A 6,120-nucleotide genomic window follows, 5' to 3' on the forward strand; every position below is an offset into this window, starting at 1 on the left:
AGGGAAACCTCTATATAGGAAAACATAATTGCCAATGATAAATTTGATTAGTGGTTAATTTCCAAAATATGTAAATTTATTATACAACTCAACAAAAGGAAGACAAACAATCCAATCAAAAATTGGGCAGAAGACTTACATAGACACTTCTCCAAAGAGGACATACAAATGGCCCAAGAGACATATGAAAAAATGCTTGTCACTAATCAGAGAGATGCAAATGAAAACCACAATGAGATATCACCTTGCACCTGTCAAAATGGCTATCATCTATCTTATCTAATAAAAGAGTAATATGCAAATTGACTGCCTCTGCTACATCCACAACCCACGCCCACCAGCCAATCAAGAGCGAGTATGCAAATTAACCCAACCAAGATGGCTGTGGCCACAGAGAGAACAGGAGGCTTGGGTTTCCCCAGCAATGGAGGAAGTCAAATTTTCCGCTTGCCCTGGCCTGCATTGGCCTCCACTTAAGGCTACAAAGTTTCAATGATAGAAGATAAATAAATTCTAACAAAAATGGTGGCAGCCATGGAGCTAGAGAGAGCAGGAGGCTAGGGTTGTCCCCAGCGATGGAGGAAGCCAAGTTTCTGCAGCCCTGGCCTGCCTTGGTCTCTGCTTAAGGCTACAAAGTTTCAATTATAGAAGATAAATAAATCCCAACAAACATGGCTGCAGCCACAGAATGAGCAGGAGGCTTGGCTCCGCTCAAGGTTACAAAGTTTCAATTATAGAAGATAAATAAATCCCAGATAACAGGGCATCCACTTGCATCGCCAAGGGGCGTGGCCAGCCTGCAAACCACCATAGGCCCCTCACCCAGGCCACCCCATGTCCCAAGGGAACCCCCACCCTGATCTGGGACACCCTTCAGGGCAAACCAGCCACCCCCCACCTGTGCACCAGGCCTCTATCCTATCTAATCCTATCTAATCAAAGAATAATATGCAAATTGACTGTCACTCTCACACACAAGATGGCTGCCCCCATGTGGTCAAAGGTGACTGCCCCCAGTGGACACAAGATGGCCACAACAAGATGGCCAGCAGGGGAGGGACCAGGTCTGCAAGGGAGGGCAGTTAGGGGCGATCAAGCCTGTAGGGGAGGGCAGTTAGGGGTGACCAGGCTGGCAGAAGAGGGAAGTTGGGGGCGACCAGGCCTGCAGGGAAGGGCAGTTGCGGGGGACTCAGGCCTGCAGGGGAGAGCAGTTTTGGGGGAACCAGGCCTGCAGGGGAGGGCAGTTAGTGGTGACCAGGCCTGGAGGAGAGGGCAATTGGGGGTGACCAGGCCTGCAGGGGAGGGCAGCTAGGGGCAAACAAGCTGGCAGGGGAGCAGTTAGGCATCAATTGGGCTGGCAGGGGAGTGGTTAGGGGGTGATCAGGCTGGCAGGCAGAAGTGGTTAGGGGCAATCAGGAAGGCAGGCAGGCGAGCAGTTGGGCGCCAGCAGTCCTGGATTGTGAGAGTGATGTGGGACTGCCTGTTTAGGCCCGATCCATGTAGGTATAGGATTGGGCCTAAACGGGCAGTCGGACATCCCTTGAGGGGTCCCACATTGGAGAGGGTGCAGGCTGGGCTGAGGGACACCCCCACACACAGGAATTTCATGCACCGCGCCTCTAGTCATCAATAAATGAAACAACAAGTGCTGATGGGGTGGTGGAGGAAAAGGAATCATAGTACACTCCTGTTGTGAATGCGGACTGGGACAGCCACTATGGAAAACAGTGTGGAGTCCCCTCAAAAAATTAAAAATGGAACTGCCATTTGACCCAGTGTTTCCCTTTCTAGGAATATATCCTAAGAAGGCTGAAACACCAATCAGAAAGCATATATGCAGCACTATGTTTATAGCAGCATTATTTACAATAACAAAAATCTGCAAAAGCTTAAGCACCCATCAGTAGATGAATAGATAAGAAAGTATTCACACTGTGGGATACTATACAGCTGTAAAAAAATTATATCTTAGTCTTTTTTAATTAAACCTTTATTGTTGGAACTATCATATATGTCCCTATTTCTGCCCATTGACCCCTTCTAGCCCACCTCCACCCTTAACCCCAAGTCTTCAACACCCTATTATCTGTGTCCATTGGTTATGCATATATGCATAGTTCTTTGGTTGATCTTTCCCCACCCACACAACCTCCCCTGCCATTCCTCTGAGACTGTGCAGTCTATTCTATCCTTCTGTGTCTCTGGAGCTATTTCGTTTATCAATTTATTTTGTTCATCAGATTTCACATTTGAGTGAGAGTATGTAATACTTGTCTTTCTCTAATTGGCTTATTTTGCTCAGCATGATACTCTCCAGGTCTCTCCATACTGTCTCAACGTGTAATAGGTCCTTCTTTTTTACTGCTGCATTGTATTCCATGGTGAAAATGTACTACAGATATTTTATCCACTCATCTGCTGATGGGCCTTTGGGCTATTTCCAGATCTTAGCAATTGTAAATTATGCTGCTATGAACATAGGGATGCATACATTCTTTGTGATTGGTGATTTAGGCTTGATATGATATATTGTTAGAAGGGGAATCACTGGGTCAAATGGCAGTGTCATTTTTAATTTTTTGAGGGAACCCCACACCATTTTTCTTGGTAGTCTAGCTTCATATTTTTGCATGTGTCTGTCCAATTTTCCCAATACCATTTATTGAAGAAACTGTCTTGACTCCATTGTATGCTCTTGACTCCTTTGTCAAATATTAATTTAAAGTAAGGGCTTGGGTTGATTTCTGGGGTCTCTGTTCTGTTCTATTGATCTATATGCCTGTCCTTGTGCCAGTACCAGGCTGTTTTGATTATCATGGCTTTGTCATATAATTTGATATCTGGTATTGTGATTCCACCAATGTTGTTCTTCCATATCAATATTGCTGCAGCTATTCAGGGTATTTTTTGTTTCCATATACATTTTTGGAGTATTTGTTCTAGATCTGTGAAATATGCCATTGGTATTTTAATTCCACTGAATCTGTAGATAGCTTTGGGTATTATGGACACTTTAATGATGTTAATTCTACCAATCCATGAAAAGGAAATATTCTTCCACTTGTTTATAGCTTCCTCTATTTCTTTTTTCAATGTCCTATAGTTTTCTGAGTACAAGTCTTTTACTACCTTGGTTAAATTTTTTCCTAAGTACCTTAATTTTTTGTTGCAATTGTAAATGGAATTGTTTGTTTAGTTTCCCTTTCTGAGAATTCATTATTGGCATATAAAAATGCCATCTATTTCTGGGAGCTAATTGTGTATCCTGCTATATTGCAAAATTCATTCATTAAATCTAGTAGTTGTTTGGTGAAGTACTTCTGGTTTTCTATGTACAATATCATATCATCTGTGAATAGAGACAGTTTTATTTCCTTCTTTCCAATTTGGATGCCTTTTATTTCCTCTTCTTTTCTGATTGTTGTGGCTAGCACTTCCAGTACTATGTTGAATGAGAGTGGTGAAAGTGCATATTCCTGTCTTGTTCTTAGGGGAAATGGTTTCAGTTTTTGACCAGTGAGTATGATGCTCACTGTAGTTTTGTCATATATGGCCTTTATCATGTTGAGATATGACCCTCCATTCCCACTTTGGTGAGAATTTTTATCAAAAACGGGTGTTGGATTTTGTCAAATGGTTTTACTGTTGATATGATCATGTGATTTTTGTCTTCCAATTTGTTTATGTGGGTGCATCACATTTTTTTTTTATTTGCAAATATTCTATCAGCCTTGCATCCCTAGAATAAATCCTACTTGGTCATGGTGTATGAACTTTGTAATGTATTGCTGGATCCAATTTGCAAATATTCTGTTGAGGATTTTAGCATCTATATTCATCAGGGATATTGGCCTGTAATTCTCTTTCATTTTAGTATTTTTATTTTGTTTTGGAATTAGGATAATATTGGCGTCATAAAAAGAGCTTGGAAGTGTTCCTTCTATTGGAATTTTGGGAGTAGTTTGAGGAGTATAGATGTTAGTTCTTGTTTGAATGTTTGATAAAACTCCCCTCTTAAGCCCAAGTCCAGGGCTCTTGTTTGTTGGGAGTTTTTTTATTTTTATTTTTTATTACATCTTCATTTTCCTAAGTTGTTATTGGCTTATTTAAGTTTTCTGATTCTTCCTGATTCAGTTTTGGAAGATTGTATTTTTTCTGGGAGTTTGTCCATTTCATCCACATTGTTCAGTTTGTTGGTATATAGTTGTTCATAGTATTTTCTTACAATCCTTTGTATTTCTGTGGTGTCAGTTGTTACCTCTCCTCTTTTGGTTCTGGTTTTATTTACTTGGGTCCTCTCTCTTTGTTTCTTGATGAGTCTGTCTAAGGGTTCATCAATTCATCAATCATGTTCATCTTTTCAAAGAACCAGCTCTTGGTTTCATTGATTTTTTTTTTTCATCTCTATGCCATTTCTTGCTGCTATATTCCTTCCTCTTACTTACTCTCGGCTTTTCTTATTATTCTCTTTATAATTATTTAAGTTGTAGTGTTAAATAGTTTATAATTAATTATTCTTCTTTTCTTTTTCTCTCTCTTTCTTCCTTTCATTCTTTCTTTCCTTTTCTTTTTTTATTTTATTATTATTATTATTATTATTATTATTATTATTATTATTTTAGGTATACCTGTAGTGCTACAAACTTTCCTCTCAAGACAGCTTTTGCTGTGTTCCAGAGATTTTGGTTTGTCTTGTATTTATTTTCATTTGATTACAGGAAGTTTTTAAATATCTTTCTTGATCTCTTTTGTAACCCGTTCATTGTTTAATAACATGCTATTTAGTCTCCATGTGTTAGAATGTTTTTAGATGTTTTTACTGTAATTGATTTCTAATTTCATTTCACTGTGATCTGAGAAGGTGCTTGATATGATTTCAATCTTCTTGAACTTATAAAGCCTTGTTTTGTGTCCTAACATGGGGTCTATCTTTGAGAATTACCCATGTGCACTTGAGAAGAATATATATGATGAAGCTTTGAGGTGATACGTTCCATAAATGCCAATTAAATCCAACTTACCCAGTGTGTCATTTATAGTCACTGTTTCCTTGTTAATTTTTTTGTCTGGAAGATCTATCCTGTGAATTCAGTGATGTATTAAAATCCCCTACTATGACTCCATTGCTGTTTATATCTCCGGTAAGTCTTTTAGAATATTTTTTATATATTTAGAAGCTCCTATATTGGGCGCATATATGTTTACTAGGGTTATATCCTCTTGTTGGATCAATCCCTTTAGGATTATGTAGTGACCTTTGCTGTCTCTTATAATAGCCTTAATTTTGAAGTCTATTTTTCCATATATGAGTATTTTTACCCCAACTATTTTTTTTTTCATTTCCATTTGCCTGGAAAATTTTTTCCATCCCTTCACTCTCATCCTGTGTGAGTTGTTTATTTTGAGGTGGGTCTCTTGTAGACAGGATATAGTTGGGTCATGTTTTTGTATCCATTCAGCTACCCTGTCTTTTATTTAGAACATTTAAAACATTTACATTAAAGTTATTATTGATAGGTACTTTTTATCACCATTTTAATTCTGTATGCCTATGCCCGCCCCCCTCTCTCATTTATTCTCTTCACAGCAGTCCCTTTAACATTTCTTGCAATAATGGTTTGGTGGTGATAAAATCCTTGGGCCTTTTTTTCTCAGAGAAGCTCTTTATTTCACCATCTATATTTAATGATAGCCTTGCTGGATATCATAATATTGGTTTCAGATACTGCTTTTCGTTACCTTGAACACTTCATGCCATTCCCTTCTGGCCTGTAGAGTTTCACATGAAAATCAGATGGAGCCTTATTTGAGCTTCTTTGTAGGTAACAAATTTATTTTATATTGCTGCCTTTAAGATTCTATGATATGTCTGGGCCTGTTTGTGTTCTTCTTGCTTGGGACTCTCTGTTCCTCCTGAACTTTCATTACTTTTTCCTTCACCAGATTAACAAAGTCTCCTGCCATTGTTTTTTCAAATACTTCTCTATCCCTTGCTCACTTTCTTCTCCTTCTGTTTTTCCAATCACACAAATATTTTTATGTTTCATGTTGTCTGACAGCTCCCTTAATTTGTCCTACTGTTTATTTTTCTTTTTCTTTTTCAGTATCTGATTGAGTGAT

Source organism: Eptesicus fuscus, chromosome 1 (genome assembly GCF_027574615.1).
Source record: "Eptesicus fuscus isolate TK198812 chromosome 1, DD_ASM_mEF_20220401, whole genome shotgun sequence".
Taxonomy (NCBI): Eukaryota; Metazoa; Chordata; class Mammalia; order Chiroptera; family Vespertilionidae; genus Eptesicus; species Eptesicus fuscus.